The 27143-nt window shown below is 44.0% G+C and overlaps 1 protein-coding gene across 1 annotated transcript in view; it reads left to right on the top strand.

The window, feature by feature from the left end:
- Positions 1 to 14336: 14336 nt before the first annotated feature.
- Positions 14337 to 27143, top strand: part of TP53INP2 (tumor protein p53 inducible nuclear protein 2) — a 51823-nt gene continuing 39016 nt past the window's right edge. Inside the window, exon 1 of the mRNA XM_072112171.1 lies at positions 14337 to 14460. The gene's annotated coding sequence lies outside the window, so the exon portion shown is untranslated. The remainder of the gene's footprint in view (positions 14461 to 27143) is intronic.

Below are 27143 nucleotides of genomic sequence, written 5' to 3'. Positions count from 1 at the left end.
TGGAACTATAAAATGGAGTGGAAAATAGGTTAATTGAATTATGATCATTTCAGAGCCAGACAGATTTAGGGGATTTATTGACCTGCGGAGGTCAATATCCTACAATAGTCTCTGCTGTTTGGAGCCATAGGCAAATTTTTTGTATATTACTTTGACATCTTTGGTATTCAATATTAGATTTGGCTTAGGTTAGGTTATTTTCCCACAGCAGTTTTTGAGCTCTGATTACCTCAGACCCTGTTGGACCTCCTGTTCTTGTGACCTGTGGGAGTCTCATCAATGAGACCCCCACCGATCAGCAGGTTAGGCATTATCTTGTGGATAGGGCCTAACTTGATTGGTGGGATGTTGTTTCCAGCGGCCTGACATAAAACGGGCTTAATTATAGACAAAATGTACTGTATATAAGCTAAGAGACGATTTTCATGTAAACAGACAGAATAAGATGTAACATACATTTTCATCCCGTTTTACAGTTTGGTCCAAGAAATGGTGATGGTTATAATTTCCCTCCTAAGTCTATGGATGGGTTCTGGAAAACTGTAATAGAAACGCAAAGCTCCAATTGCTACAAAGATATATTTAAAATATATTAATTTTATTGGGTTTATTAAAGGTTATACATAAGACCTTCAAATCAGAATAATTAAACCAAAGTAAAACTAATAACTATAACCATGGTAACAAGGCTTGAAAAACAACAGGAATAGGACGCAAGTAATTTACTGAATCTGCAATAAGAAATTACTGTGCGGAAATCATGAGAGAAAACATCAAAATGAACAGATATAAAAACATCATAATAGAGATAGAACAATATTAGTTTCTTCACCCCTTTACATTCCCACCAAAATGTTCCATTCCAGCCTCTTCCATCTGACATATCAAACATGAAAAGATGAATATATTTTGGCTAAATTGGGGGGCGTGGCTGAACGAAAACCCGACAGATTCAGAGAAACCGCCGCATTTTAAAACAAAAAAGTGTCGCGGGACACGCGCTTACCTTCACCAGGAATAGGCTCGTGCACTTTGGCGGGTCTCGACGGACTTCAGTGCAACAGCAACACCTGGTGGACGTCGGAGGAACTGCCTTAGTGAATCGCCGGAAGACCCGAATCCACAGCAGAAAACGCGCCGCTGGATCGCGAATGGGCCGGGTAAGTAAATCTGCCCCCAATTTGTTCATATTCATGTCTGATTCCCATTGTTTTTAAAGGGGTTGGCCTTTACCTCATGTTTTTTGTAATATGTGTGTTAGTGTGGGGGGCAGGATATTAGGTAATTTACCAATATACATCTTTTAATTCTTCTGCTTCAGAGATGTCTTTTACCTCATCAGCCAGACATTCCTGTCCATAAAATGGCGGCAAATGGAGGATCATGTGATCTCTGTCTATGAACAATCTACCTTCCAGGACCTTATGAGTGTAGTCATATATACTATATCATAAATCTTCAAACAGTTTGATATCCGGAACGCAGGGGTTAAAACCAGAGGAGCTACTAACTCGGCACACTCCCAAATTTAGCCAGCAGTTCACAAGAAAAACATCCAATATGTAAGTGCTCTAATCTGTAAAGTGTCTTTGCATAACAGTTCCAAAGAACAATCTCACCAAGTCCTTAGTAGGTTGGAAATTGAAGAGTTCTTCGGCAATTCCAACTGTTTTACTGTCCACTTCCTGTACCGGATTCCACTGTAGACCTCGTTCTACTCTCGTGCCAGAAGTCAAACGGGGAAGTCTATAATGGAAATTTGTGTACAGATAGTGCGGATTACCGGGGTAAAGAGTAAAAATCTTTTATTTTCATATACTCACAGAAATAAAGTTAAAATCGAGCACAAAGTTTCCTAAAAACACCCAACACCTCCCCCGACCTAGGTGTCACCCTCTCCGGCTTCTTCCGGGGCCTGGTGTTTGACGTAATGTCCGGTGTTTAAATCCAAAATAAGGTCCACTAGTTACAAAGGTTCACTTTCTCAAAATAGTTAAAAATGGTTGAGGTACGGGACCATACTAACACCTCTTGTGTGCTCCACATATTTCTCAAACTCACAAACATAAATACGAAGTTAATTCATATAACCATAAATATATTACATACATCTCCCCATACAGAAATTTTCACAAGTACCGGTATATGGAAAAATTTTAACATTTTCATTGTCATTCTCATATTAATCTCACATTCCTAGTTATAAACAAAAATAATTTAATGCTTGTGATGTCTTAACGAGACACACCCAGACATCATAGGCATTCAATTCGGAAGAAGCCGGAGAGGGTGACACCTAGGTCGGGGGAGGTGTTGGGTGTTTTTAGGAAGCTCTGTGATATGCGCAATTTTAACTTTATTTCTGTGAGTATATGAAAATAAAAGATTTTCACTCTTTAACCCGGTAATCCGCACTATCTGTACACAAATTTCCAGTATAGACTTCTCTGTTTGACTTCGGGCACGAGAGTAGAACGAGGTCTACAGTGGAATGCAGTTCAGGAAATGGACAGAAAAACAGGAGAAATTAGCAAGGAAGTCTTCAATTTCCAACCTACTAGGGCAGTGGTGGCGAACCTATGGCACGGGTGCCAGAGGTGGCACTCAGAGCCCTCTCTGTGGGCACCCAGGTCATCACCAAAGAGGACTCAAGGTATCTACTTGCACTTCCAGGACTTGTCACGCTCAATGTTATAATAAAGCAACAGCGCTGCTTGGGACTACAGGAGGAGTGATAAGGTGTGGGCAGATTGGAATTATCATTGTAGCTCCTTCAACAGGCAAAACAATTCTTCCTGTTCTGGGAACCTTGAATTAGTCCTCATTCTATCTACTGTATTAGTGTCCTCAGGACACTTATACGACTGAAAGTTACAACAGAGCAGGGAGCAATAAGTTAGGGAATAAATTACCATGTTGGCACTTTGTGATAGATGGGTATGGGTTGTAGTTTGGGCACTTAGTCTCTAAAAGGATCGCCATCACTGTACTAGGGACTTGGTGAGATTGTTCTTTGGAACTGTTGTGCAAAGACACTTTACAGATTAGAGCACTTACATATTGGATGTTTTTCATACACACTAGAAAGCTGTGTAGAACACTTAATAGATGGAAATCGCTAAATTACCTAATATCCTAATGCCTAATGCCCCCCAACCTAACAAACACATCACTAAAACATAAGGTAAAGTGGCCAACCCCTTTAAATTTTCTCACATGTGAATCAATGATGGTAAACTTGTAAGGGTTTACTACCCAAATGACCAGGGCAGCTTACTCAGCGAGAGAGAGTTTAGGTATAAAAAAAGGAACATCTATCTTTGAGGCAAGTTTTTATAAGAAATTTTTGATGATTTTTTAAAAATAATTCATGTCACTGTCTATTTTTATGATGGATAAGTACATTCTCCTGAGAGTTCACTTGGCCTCATTTTTAAAAACTGCCTAAAAGCAAAACAGTTGTAGTTGGAAACTAATGACGAGTGGACCAGTCAGAATGGACCGAGCATGGGTTGGGGTACCGCACCTGGGCCTCCCACAAGTGACAACTGCGATTGATGCCAACACTGATCATGGATGTTAACTATTTAAATGGCACTGGTGTGGTTGCCAGTGCCATTTAAATTACTCCGGCCATGGGTTGGCACTAACATGCCGTATTAGCCATTTAAATGCTGCCATGGGGGACCTGAACCCGCAAAGTTTGGTGTAAACCTAAACTTTGTGGTTCAGGTCCAATCATCACAAATGGCAACCAATCAGAAATCATCTTTCATTTTATTAACTGCTCCAGGTTTTGGCTCATATTCAAGGTTGGATTAAGACTGCTATGGGCCCTGGGCTCTATGGGGTCCTGAGATGGCTCTTGTGTACATGTGTATTGATAGCAGAAACAGATATACAAGGATTTCTTGGGTGGAGGTTTTTCTAAGTATGAAATTTGGATGGTGGTTTGGGTGGCCATGGGCACCCTAGAAGGCTCGGGCCTGCTCATGTTTGATGCAAATACTGACGTGAACTGGCTTTAAAGTAAACCAACCACTGAAAAAAACATTAATAAAAACCCTAGAAATACTCACCCCCGCTCCTCTTTATCTTTATCCTGGCACTGTCCGTCGCTAGTCTTCTTTTTTGCCCCCCTGGTGGAGGCAGATGCCATTGATCAAAGTCTGTACAACACCGACATATAGAGAGGAATAAAGTAATAACAATGGCAGAACATCTTCTCAAAGTGAGAATTTTTATACATGCGATGGTCATATAAGATAAGATAGTGGACAGGAAGGTGTTAACAGGCTGGGTGCATCAGCATCTGGATCCGCTCAGTGGTACATAACAGCGTTTAATCCTTATCTCAGCTTAATTAGTGTGCGCTCTGATTACCGCCAGCACATGACAGCGTGCAGGTCCTATGTAGCCTGCGCTAACCACATTAACCCTTCAACCACACTAGCATTACCCTACCCATCCTCTATATGAGGACCACGTCAACCACTTTTCTAATATATAACTGGAACTAACAGGAAAACTTCATTGCTTTATGTCCAAAAATTTCTGTTATTATGTCACCACATCATTATCTGAGGGAATAGGACAAAGCCCATAGGAGTGAAGTATAGATTGGCCAATACAATGGCCACCTGTCCCTACAGGTGCACCAGTATGAATAGGTCTGTCCCATTGTATATAAACATTTCCCAGGATACCTCGTGTGACATCACATGACCAGGGACTGTTTTTTGTCACCCCCATTCTAATATTTCATTTTTTCTCTTAAAGGGGTATTCCCATCATTAGTTTTTATGACATCTATAGGAAAGGTCATGAATACATGATAGATGCGGATCCCACTTCTGAGACAACAGTAATTCAGCTTCCCCACAAGACACATCGTTGGAGGGTGGGCCTAGTGTAAATTGTTGTAGCTTTACGTCTCCCTGTTCTTACTTTCTCCCTGCCGGTTCTTCCTTTATTCCTGCCTGTTTTTCTTTATTGCTGCTGTATACTGGTAACATAAATGAACATTACTTCCCTACTCACCATTCTATGTACAATCTGCTCAGCTTCTCCTGCTCTATAACAAGCTGCCTGCAGATAGGACACATTGGGGGTCATTTACTAAGGGCCCGATTCGCATTTTCCCAACGTATTACCCGAATATTTCCGATTTGCGCCGATTTTCCCTGAATTGCCCCGGGATTTTGCCGCACGCGATTGGATTGTGCCGCATCGGCGCCGGCATGCACACGACGGAAATCGGGGAGCGTGGCCGAACGAAAACCCGACGGATTCGGAAAAACCGCCGCATTTTCAAAAAAAAAATGTGTCGCAAAAATTGCACTTACCTTCACTCAGCCCGGCTCGGTGTACTCTAGTGCGTTCCGATGCTCTTCAACGGCGGAGGAACTACCTTAGTGAATCCCGTCCGGACCCGAATCCACCGCAGAGAACGCGCCGCTGGATCGCGAATGGACCGGGTAAGTAAATCTGCCCTTATGTATAATCTGCTCAGCTCCTCCTGTTCTATAACATGCTGCCTGCAGATAGGACACTATGTACAATCTGCTCAGCTCCTCCTGCTCTATAACATGCTGCCTGCAGATAGGACACTATGTACAATCTGCTCAGCTGCTTCTGCTCTATAACATGCTGCCTGCAGATGAGACACTGGACTTTCTACATAAATGTGCCACACAGTCTGAATCAACACCGGAACGCCCCTTTATGTACAGAGTTTTGTGTTGTGAAGCCACAGCACAAAACTGGCGCAGACATATCATAAACACCCGTGCAAGCAATTTGCACAGGTATTTATGTGCAAGGTTAAAAAGAAAACTGGCCTAGGCAGTTTAATAAATCTGGTCCTACGCACGCTCTATTCAGCTCCTCCTACTCTATAACATGTCACCTGTTCGTAGGACACTATGTACAATCTGCTCAGCTCCTCCTGCTCTATAACATGCTGTCTGCAGATAGGAGACTATGTATAATCTGCTCAGCTCCTCCTGCTCTATAACATGCTGCCTGCAGATAGGAGATTATGTATACTCTGCTCAGCTCTTCCTGCTCTATAACATGCTCCCTGCAGATAGCACAATGGGGCTGCGGATTATATTTCCAGATGTTTTCGGGGATTGCATGGCGAGGACAGGTATTTAGAAGGGGATTGTGTCGCACGCGATAAAATTTTGGCGCAATTGCGCCGGCCTTCATGCAACAGAAATGGGGGGGAGGGGGTGCGTCGGACGATCCGATGGATTCAGACTGAGCACGGAGCACAGAATTTAACTTTTAAAATTGTGTTGCAAGACAATGCACTTACATGCACCTGGAAGAAGAAGGTGAACTCTGGCGGACCTGAGCAGGGAAGCGACACATGCAGGATATCGTGCCCCAATATGTATAATCTTCTCAGCTCCTCCTGCTCTATAACATGCTACCTGCGGATAGGACACTATGCAAAATCTGCTCAGCTCCTCCTGCTCTATAACATGCTGGCTGCAGATATAACACTACGTACAATCTACTCAGCTCCTCCTGCTCTATAACATGCTGCCTACAGATAGGACACTGTGTACAATCTGCTCTGCTCCTCCTGCTCTATAACATACTGCCTGCAGATAGGACACTGTGTACAATCTGCTCTGCTCCTCCTGCTCTATAACATGCTGCCTACAGATAGGACACTATGTATAATCTGCTCAGCTCCTCCTGCTCTATAACATGCTGCCTGCAAATTCACGCTACATGTTCCCTTTAACATTTTGCTGAATTTCATTGTACTTACAATATTTCAGTGAAAACAATAAGATCAGTAGCTAAAGAAGTTTGAAAGGGTTAACAGAAATTCTAGCCTCTAAAATCTCCCTCTAATAAGATATCCATTACAGTGTGGAGTTTCTTCCCCTTCATAAAGGGGGAAATGATATATAATTATCATATATCGCTGTAACAATCCCTTTCTGGTAAACCTACTAATTAAGACGCATTAACGGGCTCTCAGCTTCTGTTACATAATCCATGGACAGAATGGACTGACCCGAGGGCATGCATAGAAATGCTGCGCTGAAACAATGTCCACATTTACATAGCTGTGACACAAGCGACTACTAGAGCCACAGGATTCTTTATCTTCTCAGTCAAAATACAAATCTGATCCATTATTTAGAAAATGACCCTTTTTGAAGTATGCTAATGAGGAGGTGGGGCCCCGGCCATGGGGGTAACATCCAAAGCCACACTTGAAGCTTCATTTGCATATTTTGAAATCTGAGTTTTTATTATATCAGACCAACTTTTTACCATTTTATTCACTGTGAATAGTCCTTTGTGCCCATGAGGGGCTTTTCATATTGAGTTTACTGCCAGGGGTCCACATTTACCTTTGCCTAAACCCAAAAGACTATAAAGTAAACTGGGTTTTATAAGGGAAAATATGTGTGGGGAGATTTATAATATGCCCCGCTGCAGGATAAGGTCAGCATAAGGTGTATGCTGTATACAGGCGGTCCCATACTTAAGAACACCTGACTTAAAGACGACCCCTAGTTACAAACGGACCTCTGGATGTTGGTAAGTTACTGTACTTCAGCCTTAGGCTACAATAAACAGCTGTAACAGTGATCACAGGCATCTGTAATGAAGCTTTATTGGTAATCCTGGTTCATATGACAATCCAACATTTTGGATTTGTATGTAAGTCAGAACTGTATATTTTATTATTGTAACCTAAGCCAATTTATTTTGGTCTCTAAGACAATTGAATTTTATAAATGTTGGGTTGTCATCAGAACCAGAATTAACAATAAATCTTAATTGCAGACACCTGTGATAACTGTTACAGCTGATTATTGTAACATGAGGCTAAATTACAGTAAATTACCAATATCCATAGGTCCGTTTGTAACTAGGGGTCGTCTGTAAGTCGGGTTTTCTTAAGTAGGGGCCTGCCTGTATACATATAATTAGATATATACAACCTTGTTCTATTCAGCTGTGCATCTTGTGCCGCTAGCTCATGGTGCACACACATCACTCAGGATTTAATACAACACGATCCGTTAATTACAGATTCTCGTCGCTATTACACCCATAAATAAATTATACTCTCAAGATCTAAAGCGAATGAGACAGGGAGGCTCTTGTACATGTTTTGTTCTAGTGCCTGGAATAATGGAGCACAAACCTGTGAATTCGGATGATCAGGTATGTGCAGTTAGTAAATTTAATATGAAGAGCTCTCTAGTTACCACAGAAACAGGGAATTTTGCAATGACCCCTTATTTTTGGATGCAACCATACTGGCATTGACCACAGAAGAAGCTCTTTTCTGGTGTATATATATATATATATATATATATATATATATATATATATATATATAATTATGCCGTAGATAAAAGAGGAAGCATTTGTTTATCCTGGTGCACTGGCGTATGATGAAAGTCTTGCCCCTCTGGTAGGCCGGCTGCCATATTACCATTGTATGTTCAGGTTTGAGCGGTTACAAGCTAGTTAGGGCAGCGCGGTGGCTTAGTGGTTAGAATTACAGCCTCGCAGCGCTGTGGAACAGGGTCAACATCTGTAAAGAGTTTGTATGTTCTCTCCGTGTTTGCGTGGGTTTCCTCCGGGTCCTCCTGTTTCCTCCCACACTCCAAAACATACTGGTAGGTTGTTTAGATTGTGAGCCGCATGGGGACAGGGACCAATTTGGCAAGTTCTGTGCAGCGCTGCGTAATGTGTAAGCACTATATAAAGAATTATTATTATTAGAGTGAGTGTAACATAAAAGAGAAAATAATACCAATCTCTGTGGCTTTGGAAGAAATTGCAATTATTTCAGATAACTGACTCTAGGATGTGGCTATTGATTTGCATGAAACATTGAATCCATACAATGGGTCTCATCTAACGACTATTTTTACATTAATATCTTATAACTGTAATAAAACTGTAATTTGATTGGTTGCTGTTGACATTTTTTATTGTAGTTTATGGTTAGAGTTGATTATTAAAGGAGCTATCATTTTCATTTATGCATTATGGAGCAAACATACCTTTAGAATGCTGTAGCTATACTGATGCAGGAACATATCTTGTTTCATCCCTTAAAGGGAGCCTACCACCATGGATCTACTTATAAGAGTAGATCGGGTGGTAGGTGCATCTATAGGATGTGCGGATAGCCCTTTTAAGGGCTAATCCTCACATCCCCGAAATATTTTAATAACTTTTATTTTGCTAATATGTAAATTTTCTAAAGAGGCTACTGGGGCGTGGAGTAGCCGGAGATTAGGCTACAGGGAGCGGCTACTCCACGACCCTGTAGCCTCTTTGATCCGCCTACCAGATAACTTTAGCGCCCAGCTCCACATAGCTGCGCGCCCTCGTCCGCGAAGCCTGCCGTCTGCGCATGCTGACTTTCGACATCACTGCAGTTTTCTACTGCTCCTGCACTCGTCGGATCAGAGACACCCGGAGACCCTGTAGATGGAGATGCATGAGGGGTTTATCGGGAATGATGGGTCTGGTCAGACCCAGTCCAACTCTGATCAGGATCAGCCCTCCCGGGTGGTCGTTTCCCCCTTATGGATGCCCCAGTTACAGGGGAAACCTTGTAACAGTAATAAAAATGTAAAAAAAAACTGAAAATGTCCCCCAGGGGTCTTTTATGACCTCATGGAGGACATATAAAATAAAAACACACACAAAAAAAATATTAATTAATATTCAGGAAAAATAGATTCAAATTTCCCAATACTGTATAATAAAAAAATCCCGCTACACTACAAAAAAATTTAAAAATTTTTTTAAAACTTTTATTACGTTTTAACTAGCCCTATGTATCCCGACAAAAATGCTACAAACAATTTAAAGGTAGCAAGAAAAGGAAGTTATGGTCCTTAAAAAACCACATTTGAAAATTTGCTCGTTATATCCCTGGTCCTGTGATGTCACACAGGTGTAGGGCTTGTTATATCCTTGATCGTGTGATGTCACACAGGTGCACAGCTCGTTATATCCATGGTCATGTGATGTCACACAGGCACACAGTTCGTTATGTCCCTGGTCATGTGATGTCACACAGGTGCATGGCTCATTATGTTCCTGATCACGTGATGTCACACAGGTGCACGGTTTGTTATATCCCTGGTCAAATGATGTCACACCCTTGCACTGCCATGACCAGGGACTGTTTTTTTATTCACAGAAACAATTAATTTTCCTATAGAATGACAGCAAGCAGAGATCTAGAAAACAAATTTTTATCACAAAATGTCAGTAATTTTCCAAAAGTGAACAACCCTGTGTAATGCGAAGGCAAATAAATACCTACATTAGTACAATAACAAGACGTTCCATAATATGAACACATAACTCGCTAGCAGCCATAATTGATTTACACTACACCCATCTGTCTCCTGTGAACTCTGCTCTGGTTGACAAATGGTTAACTCGCTGTGAGTGACAGAATCCCTCCACCCTCATTGCTCTCCTAGGTGATTTCAGAGATCTGATTATATCACCTTACTTTTGTAAACTAGCTGTGGTTATTCTGTCTTCTGGTATCTTTGAAAAGCCAGCTCCCCCTCTTCACCTATACCTACATGCACGGATCACCTTGCTGCACTGGTTTGTAACAGAATCTAATGGAATCTTTATTCAGCCGAGTCTTCACGGTACAAAAACTTTTATTGAGGCAATCAAAACACCCAGTCGTCTAAAAGCAACTTTGACTATCCATTTGCCTGCAAATTTTGTACCGCATTGCTCTCTTGGTTTTGAACATTATTTGGCAACTGTTCTCCTCTGATTGTATTGTCTTCTCTTCATCTCCATATTTGCACTTTGGCTCAGGAAGGGAATGTCACCTGGCTGTCTCCTACCACTTTTGGTAAGGCCGGGGTTTAATCTTCGGACACACTGGGGCACATTTGCTAAGGGTCCGAATCACGTTTTTCCGCCGCGTTTCCAGAATTTTTCCGATTTGCGCCAAATTGCCCCAAGATTTTGGTGCATGCGATCGGATTGTGGCGCATCGGCGCCAGCTTTCACGCGTCAGAAATCGGGGGCGTGGCCATTGGAAAACCCAACGGATTCAGAAAATCTGCGGAATTAAAAAAAAAAATGGATTGCAAAAATGGCACTTACATGAGACGGAGGAGGTGAATTCCGGCGGACTTCAGAGCAGCAGCGACACCTAGTGGACATCGGGCACATGACCTTAGTGAATCCCAGCAGAACTCGAATCAGCGTCAGAGAACGCGCCGCTGGATCGCGACATGACCGGGTAAGTAAATCTGCCCCACCGTCTCTGCCTGTGTCACCAGTCTGTTCCCTGGCCCTGCATAATATATACATTAGTATTTAGAGATGGTGACTTGGAAATAAGTGTAACATAAGTTTGGACAGGAATGAAGACACCCACCGAACCATAAAATTCTCAACAATGGGGGTCATTTACTAAGGGCCCGATTCGCGTTTTCCTGACGTGTTACCCGAATATTTCCGATTCGCGCCGATTTCCCCTGAATTGCCCCGGGATTTTGGCACACGCGATCGGATTGTGGCGCATTGGCGCTGGCATGCACGCGACGGAAATCGGGGGGCGTGGCCAAACGAAAACCCGACGGATTCGGAAAAACCACAGCATTTTTTTAAAAAAATGTGTCGCGGAGCTTGCACTTACCTTCACTCAGCCCGGCTCGGTGTATTCCAGTGCGTTCCGGGGAACTTCAGTACAGCAGCGCCACCTGGTGGACGTCGGAGGAACTGCCTTAATAAATCCCGGCCGGACCCGAATCCAGCGCAGAGAACGCGCCGCTGGATCACGAATGGACCGGGTAAGCAAATCTGCCCCAATATGTCTGAACTTGTCCATCTGGCACCTTCCAGTGCAGTGAAGACTTCTATATCAGGTTCTATGCAGGGCTGATTCTAACCTTTTTGCTGCCTGAGGCAAAACTTGAAAATTCTGCCCCCCCCGACTACACAAACTAGTAGTCAGCCAATGACACAGACATTAGTGACATCTAGTATCTTACAGGTGATGATCTGCTCCATAAGCAAGAGGACTTCTTTATGATTTCTCCCGGCAATGGTGGTAGGAAGTGGAGGAAGTGCTTTTGCGGGACACGTGTAGGGGCTATGTGGTGTTACCTGTGTATTTCCTGGTATTTATCCTTGTATTGAGTATTGAATGTTTTTGCTAGCTTTTTTGTGTAGAATGCTGATCTACTGTATAATTATCAAGCATGTGATTTTGTAGGATAGGATAGTGGATAACATGTATTGTGATACGCAACTTTGTAATTGCTTTTTGCTGTTGGCTACGATTTTATATTCTGATTAATAAAGATTAATTTTGCATCTTTCTATTGCATATATAGATATCATGATATCTTTTCTTCAAAAAAGTTTTGGTTAGTTGCTCTGCTGAATTCACAGCTTCAGCTCCATGCAGTACAACTCCACACAACAACCACAAAAGATAATAAACCCGGTATTAACTCCAGCCCGAGCGCTCTCCCGCAGCTCCTTGTCCTCTTCTCCTCTGTCCTGCAGAACGGTGCACACAGGCGCACTGTGCTGCACTGCTTTGCCTAACAATTACGTTGTAATTAATTTTTTTAGGTAGTACAGACCGGCCAGCATTTGGCCAGTTTGTACTACCACCGATTTGCCGCCCCAAAAAAAAGATCCGCAATCTGCCGCCTGAGGGGGGGATTTCACTTGACGTCCTGGCAGATGCGGCCCTGGTTCTATGATCTACCTGGGATGAGTGACCTGTATACAACAGTGCATCTGTAGATCCACCCAAAAATCTCTACTTAGTTTTTTTTTGGAAGAAACCTATCAGCTCCTTAGTTCTTGGGAGCAGATGATATATGAGCAGATGATGATATACACTCACCGGCCACTTTATTAGGTACACCATGCTAGTAACGGGTTGGACCCCCTTTTGCCTTCAGAACTGCCTCAATTCTTCGTGGCATAGATTCAACAAGGTGCTGGAAGCATTCCTCAGAGATTTTGGTCCATATTGACATGATGGCATCACACAGTTGCCGCAGATTTGTCGGCTGCACATCCATGATGCGAATCTCCCGTTCCACCCATCCCAAAGATGATCTATTGGATTGAGATCTGGTGACTGTGGAGGCAATTTGAGTACAGTGACCTCATTGTCATGTTCAAGAAACCAGTCTGAGATGATTCCAGCTTTATGACATGGCGCATTATCCTGCTGAAAGTAGCCATCAGATGTTGGGTACATTGTGGTCATAAAGGGATGGACATGGTCATTAACAATACTCAGGTAGGCTGTGGCGTTGCAACGATGCTCAATTGGTACCAAGGTGCCCAAAGAGTGCCAAGAAAATATTCCCCACACCATGACACCACCACCAGCCTGAACCGTTGATACAAGGCAGGATGGATCCATGCTTTCATGTTGTTGACGCCAAATTCTGACCCTACCATCCGAATGTCGCAGCAGAAATCGAGACTCATCAGACCAGGCAACGTTTTTCCAATCTTCTACTGTCCAATTTCGGACAGTGCAAATTGTAGCCTCAGTTTCCTGTTCTTAGCTGAAAGGAGTGGCACCCGGTGTGGTCTTCTGCTGCTGTAGCCCATCTGCCTCAAAGTTCGACATACTGTGCGTTCAGAGATGCTCTTCTGCCTACCTTGGTTGTAACGGGTGGCGATTTGAGTCACTGTTGCCTTTCTATCAGCTCGAACCAGTCTGCCCATTCTCCTCTGACCTCTGGCATCAACAAGGCATTTCCGCCCACAGAATTGCCGCTCACTGGATGTTTTTTCTTTTTCGGACCATTCTCTGTAAACCCTAGAGATGAAAATCCCAGTAGATAAGCAGTTTCTGAAATACTCAGACCAGCCCTTCTGGCACCAACAACCATGCCACGTTCAAAGGCACTCAAATCACCTTTCTTCCCCATACTGATGCTCGGTTTGAACTGCAGGAGATTGTCTTGACCATGTCTACATGCCTAAATGCACTGAGTTGCCGCCATGTGATTGGCTGATTAGAAATTAAGTGTTAACGAGCAGTTGGACAGGTGTACCTAATAAAGTGGCCGGTGAGTGTATATGTGTAATACTATTTGTGATGTCACGTATAGGAGGCCATGGAAGGCACAATGTATGATGTCACAATTATTGTAGTTCTTCACAACAGTTTCTAAGGAAACTTTGCAGATCAGGAGATTAGTACAGCAGAGGATCCGGGACACAGGTAAATGAAGTAGTTTTATATTGGGGTGAATGAAGAATGGGACATAGAGGAGAAGTAATCTGCATACTAACAATACGACCCATAATGTTATCTTACGGAATTGGGGAATTTTATCAGAATCTGATCAGTGAGAGTCGGGCAACTGGAAGACATGGAAACATCCCAGTGAGGCAAAGCTCCACTGAAATATGGACTGGGCACAGGTATTTTTACTATTCATGAGGTCTGGGGGTTTCGTGCCTTTAAAATATACCTAAACTTTTTGCATAATTTATAGAAATCAGTATTCCAGTGTGTGTACAGGAGAAATAACAAGGTTTCTGACCATTATGTCATTTGTAATCTCTGTCCAGCAACTCTTATCTCTGTGGGTAATTACACTGGAGCCCCTTCATGTCATCTAAAGGACAGCAGGGTCCTCCTTACAGTTTGTTTATCATCCATGAAGGGTAGCAGACTAGGCTATTATCCCCTTGATTCTGGAGGTGGAACACTCTCCTTCCGCTTGGCAGCAACAGTCTGAAGGCTGGGACTGCTAAACTATGAGATTCTCCCTCTAGAAAGTTCTGGGCAGTCAGCCGATGAAACAGTCAAACGGCTTCTTAACAGGTAGTGTTGAACAGTAAAGCAGAAGATGCATATTCAAAAATGTAAATTAGTCAACTCTGAACATAAATACCAAAAACGGTCAGTTGGTGGTGGTGTCGTTCTACTTGCGCTCTCATACAGGGGCTTTTGTAGGGACCCCACTGGGTGGAGACCTAGTTGCTGAGACTCGCTCTTCCCGCTGTCCCCGCTGCTAGGTAATCTCACACCTCATTAAAATGGAAAATTGCTGCGACTTCAGAGACAAGAATGAAGGGTGAGGATGAACTCCATTTGTTTTGGAACCAAACTAAATTGTGATATAGAGAAGTGTTTTTTTCTAAACCGCACCAGCCATATGTTATTTACCAGTCCAGAATCCCCCGAGCGTGGAGGATATCAGAGATGGCCTTCCTCTATCCAACCTCACCTGCCAGGCTTACGGTATCCCGCATGACCACAAACCATCAGGAAAGGCCATCAAGCCTGGGAGATGAAGGTGGAGACTGGCCTGATCCTATCTGATATCCTCCACGCTTGGATGAATCTGCATTGGTAGACATACAGCTTTTCGAGGGGAATTTCAATTATTGTGCTGTGCACAATGCTGAATCATCTTCTCATTCACTTCAATGGGCCATACTTCAGATTACCACATAACGGCGTGATACTGTACAGGGAAAAGCATGGAAAGCAGCTATAAATCAGTAGTACAGCCTCTTCATTCCCCTATATAGGACATATCCTAACCCTAATTCATAACACCGCTATACCGAGCCCTCAAATAATACACAACTTAATTGCCATTGCATCATCAACATACACAGTGGCAGTGCCCATAGCGCTGATGTTAGTGCCATGAGTAGGCAGTGTGCCCTTGCTAGTTGGCACCATGGTGAGAGAACGAGCCATAGAGGCATCTCCAGGTACATGTGTGGCCCTATTAGAAATATACTTCTTTTTTACCTGCTCTAAAAGACTGAAAAGTTTTCACATACAAAGAGAAATGAAAAAGACTGTTATGAAAAGAATTATCGATCCTTCTTCCATTTCCCTGGAAACCGTTATTTTCCGTGTATAAGATCAGCAGAAAACTATTACCATGTGCACCGCTATACCGCTGGTTACATCTCGCTGTTATTGTATAAGGTTCATTTATTTTTCGGTATTACACATTTTACATTGTACAGTATTTATATGCTATAGAGGGGAAACATTTCGATAAAGAAATATCCTAGCAGAAGGATTAGCCTGCACTGCCCTCTAATGGCGAAGTAGAGAATTACTCTCATCATTGTTTTAAATTAAGGGAAGAGTTTAATGAGAATTATAATAATATATCTTTACTTATACAGCCCCATCATATTCCATAGCACCGTACCGCTCATGGGGAATGTATACTGAATAAAATAAGACATTACAGAGTAATAACACAGTCCTATGAATCCATAGAGATCGGAGCCTGCTCGCAAGAGCTTACAATCTATGAGATTGAATCTTTTCTGATTTGTAAAAAGACACATATTCTGCAACCTGTATAATCAGCGATATTATAGTTTCTGGATTTTAAAGCGTCCTGGAGGAAAGAAGATGTCGCCGGATCTAGGGGGGTTTGGGTGAGTTATATCTGGGTATTTGTAGTGAAATTGTAAAACTCTTCAGATACTACGGTCTAAGATTCTAAAGTTTCTTCACTACAAACGTCCATAGATGTAAATAGATTGTAACAGTTATGTACAAAGAAACGGGAATGGTTCCTGTGTAATCAAAGGATGCGCACTACTAACATCAGGCAGCCATGTTACACATCACCTAGAGACAGGCAGCCATGTTACACATCACCTACAGACAGGCAGCCATGTTACACATCACCTACAGACAGGCAGCCATGTTACACATCACCTACAGACAGGCCGCCATGTTACACATCGCCTATAGACAGGCAGCCATGTTACACATCCCCTACAGACAGGCCGCCATGTTACACATCCCCTACAGACAGGCAGCCATGTTACACATCCCCTACAGACAGGCCGCCATGTTACACATCGCCTACAGACAGGCAGCCATGTTACACATCACCTAGAGACAGGCCGCCATGTTACACATCACCTAGAGACAGGCAGCCATGTTACACATCACCTAGAGACAGGCAGCCATGTTACACATCACCTAGAGACAGGCCGCCATGTTACACATCACCTAGAGACAGGCAGCCATGTTACACATCACCTAGAGACAGGCAGCCATGTTACACATCACCTAGAGACAGGCAGCCATGTTACACATCACCTAGAGACAGGCCGCCATGTTACACATCACCTACAGACAGGCAGCCATGTTACACATCACCTACAGACAGGCAGCCATGTTACACATCACCTACAGACAGGCAGCCATGTTACACATCACCTACAGAGAGGCAGCCATGTTACACAGCGAGACAGGCCGCCACGTTACACATCACCTACAGAGAGGCCGCCATGTTACACATCACCTAGAGACAGGCCGCCATGTTACACATCACCTAGAGACAGGCCGCCATGTTACACATCACCTAGAGACAGGCAGCCATGTTACACATCACCTACAGACAGGCAGCCATGTTACACATCACCTACAGACAGGCAGCCATGTTACACATCACCTAGAGACAGGCAGCCATGTTACACATCACCTAGAGACAGGCAGCCATGTTACACATCACCTAGAGACAGGCCGCCATGTTACACATCACCTACAGACAGGCAGCCATGTTACACATCACCTACAGACAGGCAGCCATGTTACACATCACCTACAGACAGGCAGCCATGTTACACATCACCTACAGAGAGGCAGCCATGTTACACAGCGAGACAGGCCGCCACGTTACACATCACCTACAGAGAGGCCACCATGTTACACATCACCTAGAGACAGGCCGCCATGTTACACATCACCTAGAGACAGGCAGCCATGTTACACATCACCTAGAGACAGGCCGCCATGTTACACATCACCTAGAGACAGGCAGCCATGTTACACATCACCTACAGACAGGCAGCCATGTTACACATCACCTACAGACAGGCAGCCATGTTACACATCACCTAGAGACAGGCAGCCATGTTACACATCACCTAGAGACAGGCAGCCATGTTACACATCACCTAGAGACAGGCAGCCATGTTACACATCACCTAGAGACAGGCCGCCATGTTACACATCACCTACAGACAGGCAGCCATGTTACACATCACCTACAGACAGGCAGCCATGTTACACATCACCTACAGACAGGCAGCCATGTTACACATCACCTACAGAGAGGCAGCCATGTTACACAGCGAGACAGGCCGCCACGTTACACATCACCTACAGAGAGGCCACCATGTTACACATCACCTAGAGACAGGCCGCCATGTTACACATCACCTAGAGACAGGCAGCCATGTTACACATCACCTAGAGACAGGCCGCCATGTTACACATCACCTAGAGACAGGCAGCCATGTTACACATTGAGACAGGCAGCCATGTTACACATCGAGACAGGCAGCCATGTTACACATCACCTACAAACAGGCAGCCATGTTACACACAGGGTCGGACTGGCCCACCGGAGGGCCGGTGGATCCTCCGGTGGGCCCCGTTACCTCCGCTACGGCAGGGGCCTCCATCCCGATCTGAGGGCCCTGCCATGAAGGTCGCGAGGGTCCACAGTGGGCCCCCGTTATCTCCGCTCAGGCAGGGGCATCCATCCGAGGCCCCTGCCAATGAGTGGCAGCTCTGGTACTCGATGCGGCCGTATGCGGCCACTTGAGTACCATCTCTGCTGTGGTGCTATTGCCGAGTGTTCGGGCGATGCGGCCGCACTGTGAACCCTGATGCGCGGCAGCGCTAGTGCATCATCACGCTGCCGCGCATCAGGGGTCACAGTGTGGCACGTACCGGGACAAAACGGCCGCATCGCTCGAACACTCGGCAATGGAATTACATTGTGAGTTCCACTGTCGCGGGGAGAAGAGAAGCGGAGGACGCGGGAGAGCTGCGACAGGTAAGTGAATTTTATTTTTTTTATCTACTAGTCTAAATATATCATAGGGGGCCACAGTAGTAAGGGGCTGCATATAATAGGGGACTCCATTGCAGGAATTAATGTTAAAGGGGCCACTAGAAGGGTAAATGTAATAATGGGACTAGTTGCAGAAATATATAATTAATGGCAACTAGAGTAGAGGTACTGTGCTGTGTCAATGTATACAGGATAGGAGTAGTAGTACTGTGCTGTGTCAATGTATACAGGATAGGAGTAGTAGTACTGTGCTGTGTCAATGTATACAGGATAGGAGTAGTAGTACTGTGCTGTGTCAAAGTATACAGGATAGGAGTAATAGTACTGTGCTGTGTTAATGTATACAGGATAGGAGTAGTAGTACTGTGCTGTGTTAATGTATACAGGATAGGAGTAGTAGTACTGTGTTGTGTCAATATATACAAGATAGGAGTAGTAGTACTGTGCTGTGTCAATATATACAGGATAGGAGTAGTAGTACTGTTCTGTGTCAATATATACAGGATAGGAGTAGTAGTACTGTGCTGTGTCAATATATACAAGATAGGAGTAGTAGTACTGTGCTGCGTCAATATATACAGGATAGGAGTAGTAGTACTGTGCTGTGTCAATATACACAGGATAGGAGTAGTAGTACTGTGTTGTGTCAATATATACAAGATAGGAGTAGTAGTACTGTGCTGTGTCAATATATAGTACTATAGTATAGCAGTAAATATAAGAATAATTAAGGAGAGCATTATATAAAACATAATTAATAAGTAGGAGCACTGTAAATATATAGTACTATAGTATAGCAGTAAATATAAGAATAATTAAGGAGAGCATTATATAAAACATAATTAATAAGTAGGAGCACTGTAAGACTGAAATGGTTCATAAAAAATGATATATTATGAAAATAAAGGGAATTATGTCCAATTTCATTTATTAGGTGTATCATATTATTCACTCAGGGGTGTGTATTGTAACATACTGAGGAATCGCAATGTAATATTTGATTTATTTAGAGGGCACAGTATGGTTTTTGTTATGGGAGTATATTTGGTATTGGTGGGGGGCAAAATGTGGTCAGTTGTGTTCTGAGTGGTAAATATTATTTAGGAGCACAGAGTTACCCAGGTGGCAATATGCTGTAGTGACGGTGATATTTTTAGTTGCACAGTGTGGAGATGTGCCTCACAGAGATGACGATATCTGGTGGAAAATTTTCCAGTGATAAAAAAAAAAAAGAATGGAGAAGTTGATCTGCAGTTCAGTACCCAAAGGAGAAGACGTGTGACATGTGAGGTACTGAATCCCACTTCTGAGTCTGATAACTGTAATTAATGACTAACTATCTAGACTATTCCTATAATTTCAGTGCCCTGTCTTCTTATGTGCTGCAGAGAACATACGTAGAATGTGAAGGGTTATAGTTAGTTATTCTTATAGGTAAGTTAGCGCTAAGCACAATGCAGCTGATGTGAACTCCTGTGAAATAACGAATATTTCTAAGTAGCGGCATGGTGGGCCCCCAGAATCAATTTCTCTGGTAGGCCCCAGGCACCCCAGTCCGACCCTGGTTACACATCACCTATAGACAGGCCGCCATGTTACACATCACCTAGAGACAGGCAGCCATGTTACACATCACCTACAGACAGGCAGCCATGTTACACATCACCTACAGACAGGCAGCCATGTTACACATCACCTACAGACAGGCAGCCATGTTACACATCACCTAGAGACAGACAGCCATGATACACATCACCTAGAGACAGGCAGCCATGTTACACATTAAGACAGGCAGCCATGTTATTACACCTTTCACCCGAATGGCGTCAGACATCATGTGGGCACCTTCATCTCGCCTTCGGGCATGTGAAAATCCGCCAATGCTGTGACATCTGAAAGGAAGACAGAAAGAACAGCCAGAAACCGGAAAACCACCTGTAAACGAAAATTAACCTGAGGGCAAGGGTGGGTGGGAGACTTCTCGCCGCTCAGTCCTGAGGGCAGAAGGAAAAAGGCCCCTCCACGTGCCCCCAATGCTTTTAAAACCACGGGGCGGGCCCCAATAAGCCCGCCCGATCATGCCCCTTTTGCGGACTGCCTAAAGAAGGGGCCAATCGCCTTTTTAGCCGCCTTCTGCACCGTCACTGGAAATCCCCTACAGTCCCCAGCCCCTTCTCTATGCGATTTGGGGCTATTGATACACATCGAGACAGGCAGCCATGTTACACATCACCTAGAGACAGGCAGCCATGTTACACATCACCTACAGACAGGCAGCCATGTTACACATCGAGACAGGCAGCCATGTTACACATAGAGACAGGCAGCCATGTTACACATCACCTAGAGACAGGCAGCCATGTTACACATCGAGACAGGCAGCCATGTTACACATCACCTACAGACAGGCAGCCATGTTACACATCACCTAGAGACAGGCCGCCATGTTACACATCACCTAGAGACAGGCAGCCATGTTACACATCACCTACAGACAGGCAGCCATGTTACACATCACCTACAGAGAGGCAGCCATGTTACACAGCGAGACAGGCCGCCACGTTACACATCGAGACAGGCAGCCATGTTACACATCACCTACAAACAGGCAGCTATGTTACACATCACCTATAGACAGGCCGCCATGTTACACATCACCTAGAGACAGGCAGCCATGTTACACATCACCTACAGACAGGCAGCCATGTTACACATCACCTTCAGACAGGCAGCCATGTTAGACATCACCTACAGATAGGCAGCCATGTTAGACATCACCTACAGACAGGCAGCCATGATAGATATCACATAGAGACAGGCAGCCATGTTACGCATCGAGACAGGCAGCCATGTTACACATCACCTACAGACAGGCAGCCATGTTACACATCACCTAGAGATAGGCAGCCATGTTACACATCGAGACAGGCAGCCATGTTACACATCACCTACAGACAGGCAGCCATGTTACACATCACCTACAGACAGGCAGTCATGTTACACATCACCTACAGACAGGCAGCCATGATACACATCACCTACAGACAGGCAGCCATGTTAGACATCACCTACAGACAGGAAGCCATGTTAGACATCACCTAGAGACAGGCAGCCATGTTACACCTTACCCAGAGACAGGCAGCCATGTTGCACATCACCTACATACAGGCAACCATGTTACACATCACTTAGAGACAGGTAGCCATGTTACACATCACCTAGAGACAGGCAGCCATGTTACACATCGAGACAGACAACCATGTTAGACATCACCTATAGACAGGCAGCCATGTTATACATCGAGACAGTCAACCATGTTACACATCGAGACAGGCAGCCATGTTACACATCACCTACAAGACAGGCAGCCATGTTACACATCACCTACAGACAGGCAGCCATGTTACACATCACCTACAGACAGGCAGCCATGATACACATCACCTACAGACAGGCAGCCATGTTAGACATCACCTACAGACAGGAAGCCATGTTAGACATCACCTAGAGACATGCAGCCATGTTACACCTTACCCAGAGACAGGCAGCCATGTTACACATCACCTACATACAGGCATCCATGTTACACCTCACCTACAGACAGGCAGCCATGTTACACATCACCTAGAGACAGACAGTCCTTGTCAAATGTGTTACACATCATCTAGAGACAGGCAGCCATGTTACACATCATCTAAAGACAGGCAGCCATGTTACACATCGGCTAGCAGTTATATGACATAATAATAATATTGTGGCTGATAGATGTGATGCATGTAACCACTGGTCGGCTGCAGCAGACACATGCAGATCATGGATCAGAAGAAGACTGTGCTCTTCAGACAAAAGTCTAGTGTTTTGGCTGCAGTCTGTCACACAGGCTATACGCTATTAGAGGGGCTCACCAGAACCAGTGTCAGGCTTGAGCACTGTTGTTTGGAATACATGTTTAGCATAGTAGGGCAAGATGCTTTCTTTTTTTTTTTTTAATTTGATGTTTGTCGCTGAAATCAATTAGAGGCAGATGTGAGGCGTTTCCTATGTTTATTCCAATACATAAGCAGGAGCAGACTATGGATTTGTCACGGATGTGCAGGTCTTCAAGTTTAAAGTTCATTGAACTTTCCTGTAGGCAAAGGTAACGCAGATCTGATGCAAGACTACTGCAAGCTCTGGTAACCATCACTGTGCCGGGAGCACTTCATAGTGTCAACCTACTGTATTGTATTTGTACATCGGAAATTCAAGAAAGTCGGGAAAGCTTGTAAAACTGTTACTCTGTGTTCAGTATACAAGGTACAAGGATAATCTGGGCTGTGACTAGTAGGAGCCATATGTCTAATAGATGCTTAGTCAGCAACAGGACTTTGTGTAAGACACAGTTACCCTTTACCAGTATCCTCGTGTGAAGAGGGGTGTAGCTGGACTGTTCTTAGCATTCAAACACCTGGAATTGATCATTGTTTTGAAAATTGAGGGTAAAGACTGCATTTTTTTATTTTGGGAAATTAGTAAAAATCCAAGACTTTTTCTAAATATTGCACACAAAGGTTATTTTTAGGTTTGTTTTCCGTGCTCTTGTTTTGTTGCAGTCTGGATACAATTACTGCACAGTGGAAAAAAAGCCATAGGGGGAGATTTATCATCAAGTGTCTGAGGTAAAACTGTTCTAGATGCCCATGGAAACCAATCAGAGCTCAGCTTTAATTTTATAAACAGCTGTGGGAAAATGAAAGCTGAGCTCTGATTAGTTTCCATTGCAACTCAGCAAAATATAATACCCCCTCTTTAATTTTATCCTCGTAGATTTATATTTGGTCCCCCACTTTTATTTATCTCCCCATACTTATTATGCCCTAACTTTCTGTATTCCTCCACCCCTCATCACATGCTGTGGCACCTCTCCTCCACATCCTCAAATTGGGGCCTGTGTTTCTCCTCTTCCCATTATGGCTCCTGTCCACCACCCCCCTCATATTGTGGCCCCTGTCGTCAATCCACTTCATATTGTATCCCCTGTCCTTCATCGCCCTCATATTGCGGCCTCTCATGTCCCCCTCATATTGTGGTCTTCTGTCCTTCATCCCCCTCATACGGTGGCCTCTGTCCTCCATCTTCTTTTTATTGTGGCCACTTCTCATCTCTTCTCATAAGGTGGTCTGTCCTCCATCCCCTTCATATTGTGACCCCTATCCTCCATCCCCTTTATAATGTGGCCTCTCATCCCCCCTCATATGGTGGTCTCTGTCTGCCATCCCTTCATATTGTGGACCCTCTCACCTTCCCCAGGTATTGCGCCACCTGTCTTCCATCCCACTCATATTGTGGCCTCTCATCTCCCCCTCATATTGTGGCCGCCTGTCGTTCATCTCCCTCATATTATGTCCCATGACCTCTATCCCCCTCACATTGGGCCCTCCTGTCCTTCTCCTGTTGGTGGGTATTAAACAAAAAAAAAAAACCTTTGTTATTTACCTTTCCCCATCACTCCGCAGCAGTCACGGTTTGCCTTCATTTGCCGGGGCTCTGGAAGTGACTTGTAGGAGAAGGTGCTACCTCCACTCTTGTCCCGGACATGTATTGTAACCCCTTCCCTTGAATAGAAATAATGAGACCATGTGACAGATGGTAATAATATCACAGGCATTTGATCAGCGGAAGTTCATGATGCCAATACAATATTGATCACATAGAAAAGGTGATTAATAATTAAATTCTTTGACTGCCCAAATAAAATTAAAACCATAAACCACCGGGAGCACAGGCCCCTTTAACCTTAAACCAATATTCGCCGATAAATAAACACACAGAGACTTGTATTAAAGTTAAACATATGTGGGTTGACGTGAGGGTCGGCCACAGCTTTATATATTATTGTAATAAACATCTCATATTTTTTTTATATTATTTTTTTGTATTATTTAAAACATAAATTGAACAGGTAAACAAATTTAAATAACAAACAAAGAGCAACAAAACCCCTCCCACCTGTATGCCTGCCAGCCAATGGGCATGTAGGCTAAATAACCCAACTAACCGCCAGCTGTGACAAAAGCAACGCCGAAAATACCTTAAACAAAGGGAGGGCGGGTGGGAAACGCAATCCGGAAAGAGGGTGAGTGACGTCTGCAGCCCCTATTTATGCTATGCTCACTTCCTGTACCACCCACGACACAAGCCCGCCCCTAGTCACGTAGCCCCCACCTCCCTGGGATACGCAGGGAGACAGAAAGGAAAGGGAAAAACCACTTCAGTTAAAGAGGGCCTATTCCTGTACTTATAACCCCGCTAACTAAGACCCCTTTGTGCAGTCATTAGCCCAACGGCTATACGCCTCCGGGCTTGCAAGTCCTTTAAATTCTAACATTGATCATTTATTCTCCTTTGTTATCCTTTATTTTGGGGGTGGTGCTTGGCTATATTGTTTGCAATCTTCTGACACTCCCATACTATTGAATGGTGTGGCAATGGTGTTGTCATTCAATTATTGAGAACCGATCACATGCATTTCTATGGAAACGCAGATCCGATTGGGCAAAGCTCCGCCCTGGGTGTTCTTGTGACCGTACCCTCACTGACCAGTTTGTTATCCCTTATCATAATGGCTGCAAAAACTGCCACAAAAATCTGCACCTAAACAACAAATCTACCAACTGTGCAGAACAATGCCAAAGCATATTCCTGCCTTTCCTTCCTTTGCACGTCCTCCTGGGAATCAATCAATTTAAGAAATCTGATGTGATTTTAGCTCGATGTCCATTATCACCTGCCAGATTAATGAAGCTGGCACTCTATTTTACTAAGCCCCGTCTGTGTTTTAATGAGCCTCTGCAGAGAGGTATTAAATGGAGAGGTGGAGGCCTTCTATGCAGGTCAATCTAAAGGAGCGTTCCTTCTATGGAGCATAATAACAGCAAGAAACCGCTTTCATCAATAACAATAGTCAAGTCTTTTAGCTAGTGCAGCCCGTTCAGAACAGCCTGGCCTGATTAGGGAGAAATCTTTAGGCAGCCAATGCCTCCAGCGCTCATATTGTTGTAGAATTCCCGTTCCTTCCTCTTCCAGATAAAGATAAAATTATTGAGTTCACTTGTCTTCATTGGATACAACAGATTTTAGAATATGGTCCATGCAAGTACTGAAAAGAATACTTCCAACCAGGGGCGTAACTAGCAGGGCCGACGGTAGCACTGGGCATACCCGGGCTAGTGCCAGGGCCCAGAGCTGCTTGGGGGAGGGGGGGGGCACAATAATGCTGTACATAAGGAATCTATTGGGGTTGAGGGGGGTGTATCTAATGAATCCATAGGGTGTGAGGGAACTTTATATAAAATAACCATGAGGGGGCTGTTTGAGATGATAAACTAGGAAATATTTTAGGAAACAGGAGACTGTTTTAGTTCCTGAATTTTTAATGCCACTATGTGAGTTCACTGCTAAGGGGCCCACTGAGGCTCTACCGCCCAGTGGCCTACTGAAACCTGGAGCCAACCCTGTTAAGTTAGAGCAGTCTGCACAAGTTTGTAGTCTGTGCCTTCCAAGGGAAACATGGCAAAAATGTGGCACTCAGATGACACACAAGCGTCATGTATGTGCCGTCCGTATTTGCGGATCAGTCGCTATAATGTTTAATAGGATGGGACTAGTTTTTTTTTTATTGGGCGGGATGTGAATCAGCAAAAACAGATTAGACACTGATGCTTAAAAACGACCATGGATCCGTTTCTTGCATTCCTAGACCAGGTCCATTTTGACATGAAATTTTTTAATGCAGACATCAGTGTCAATGTGCGCAAACCCATGGGCAGGTGACACACGTGGCGTTTTTGTTGTAATTTCAAACGCATTGAAAACTAATGCATTTTTATGCACTCATTTTTCAAATGTTTGCTTGCGTTTGTGTTTATAAAAACGCAATGCTTGATGTGCGTTAATTGCATGCAGTGGTGTCTCTCTTGGAAATAGTAAAAACGCAGTAATCTTGTTCTCCCTGCTGTTTGTGCATGTAATCGGAGGTGTCCCAAGACGCAGACCAAAAATGCATGCGTTTGATGAATTTCCCCTCCTCAGTTGTTGTATTGCCTTTCAAAATGCAATGTAAATACTCTGGGGGTCATTTACTAAGGGCCCGATTCGCGTTTTCCCGACGTGTTACCCGAATATTTCCGATTTGCGCCGATTGTACCTGAATTGCCCTGGGTTTTTGGCGCACGCGATCGGATTGTGGCGCATCGGCGCCGGCAT

This window comes from Engystomops pustulosus, chromosome 6 (genome assembly GCF_040894005.1).
Source record: "Engystomops pustulosus chromosome 6, aEngPut4.maternal, whole genome shotgun sequence".
In the NCBI taxonomy this organism is placed as follows: domain Eukaryota; kingdom Metazoa; phylum Chordata; class Amphibia; order Anura; family Leptodactylidae; genus Engystomops; species Engystomops pustulosus.
Note: the sequence above shows the minus strand (reverse complement) of the source record. Positions and strands in the feature narration are given on the sequence as shown.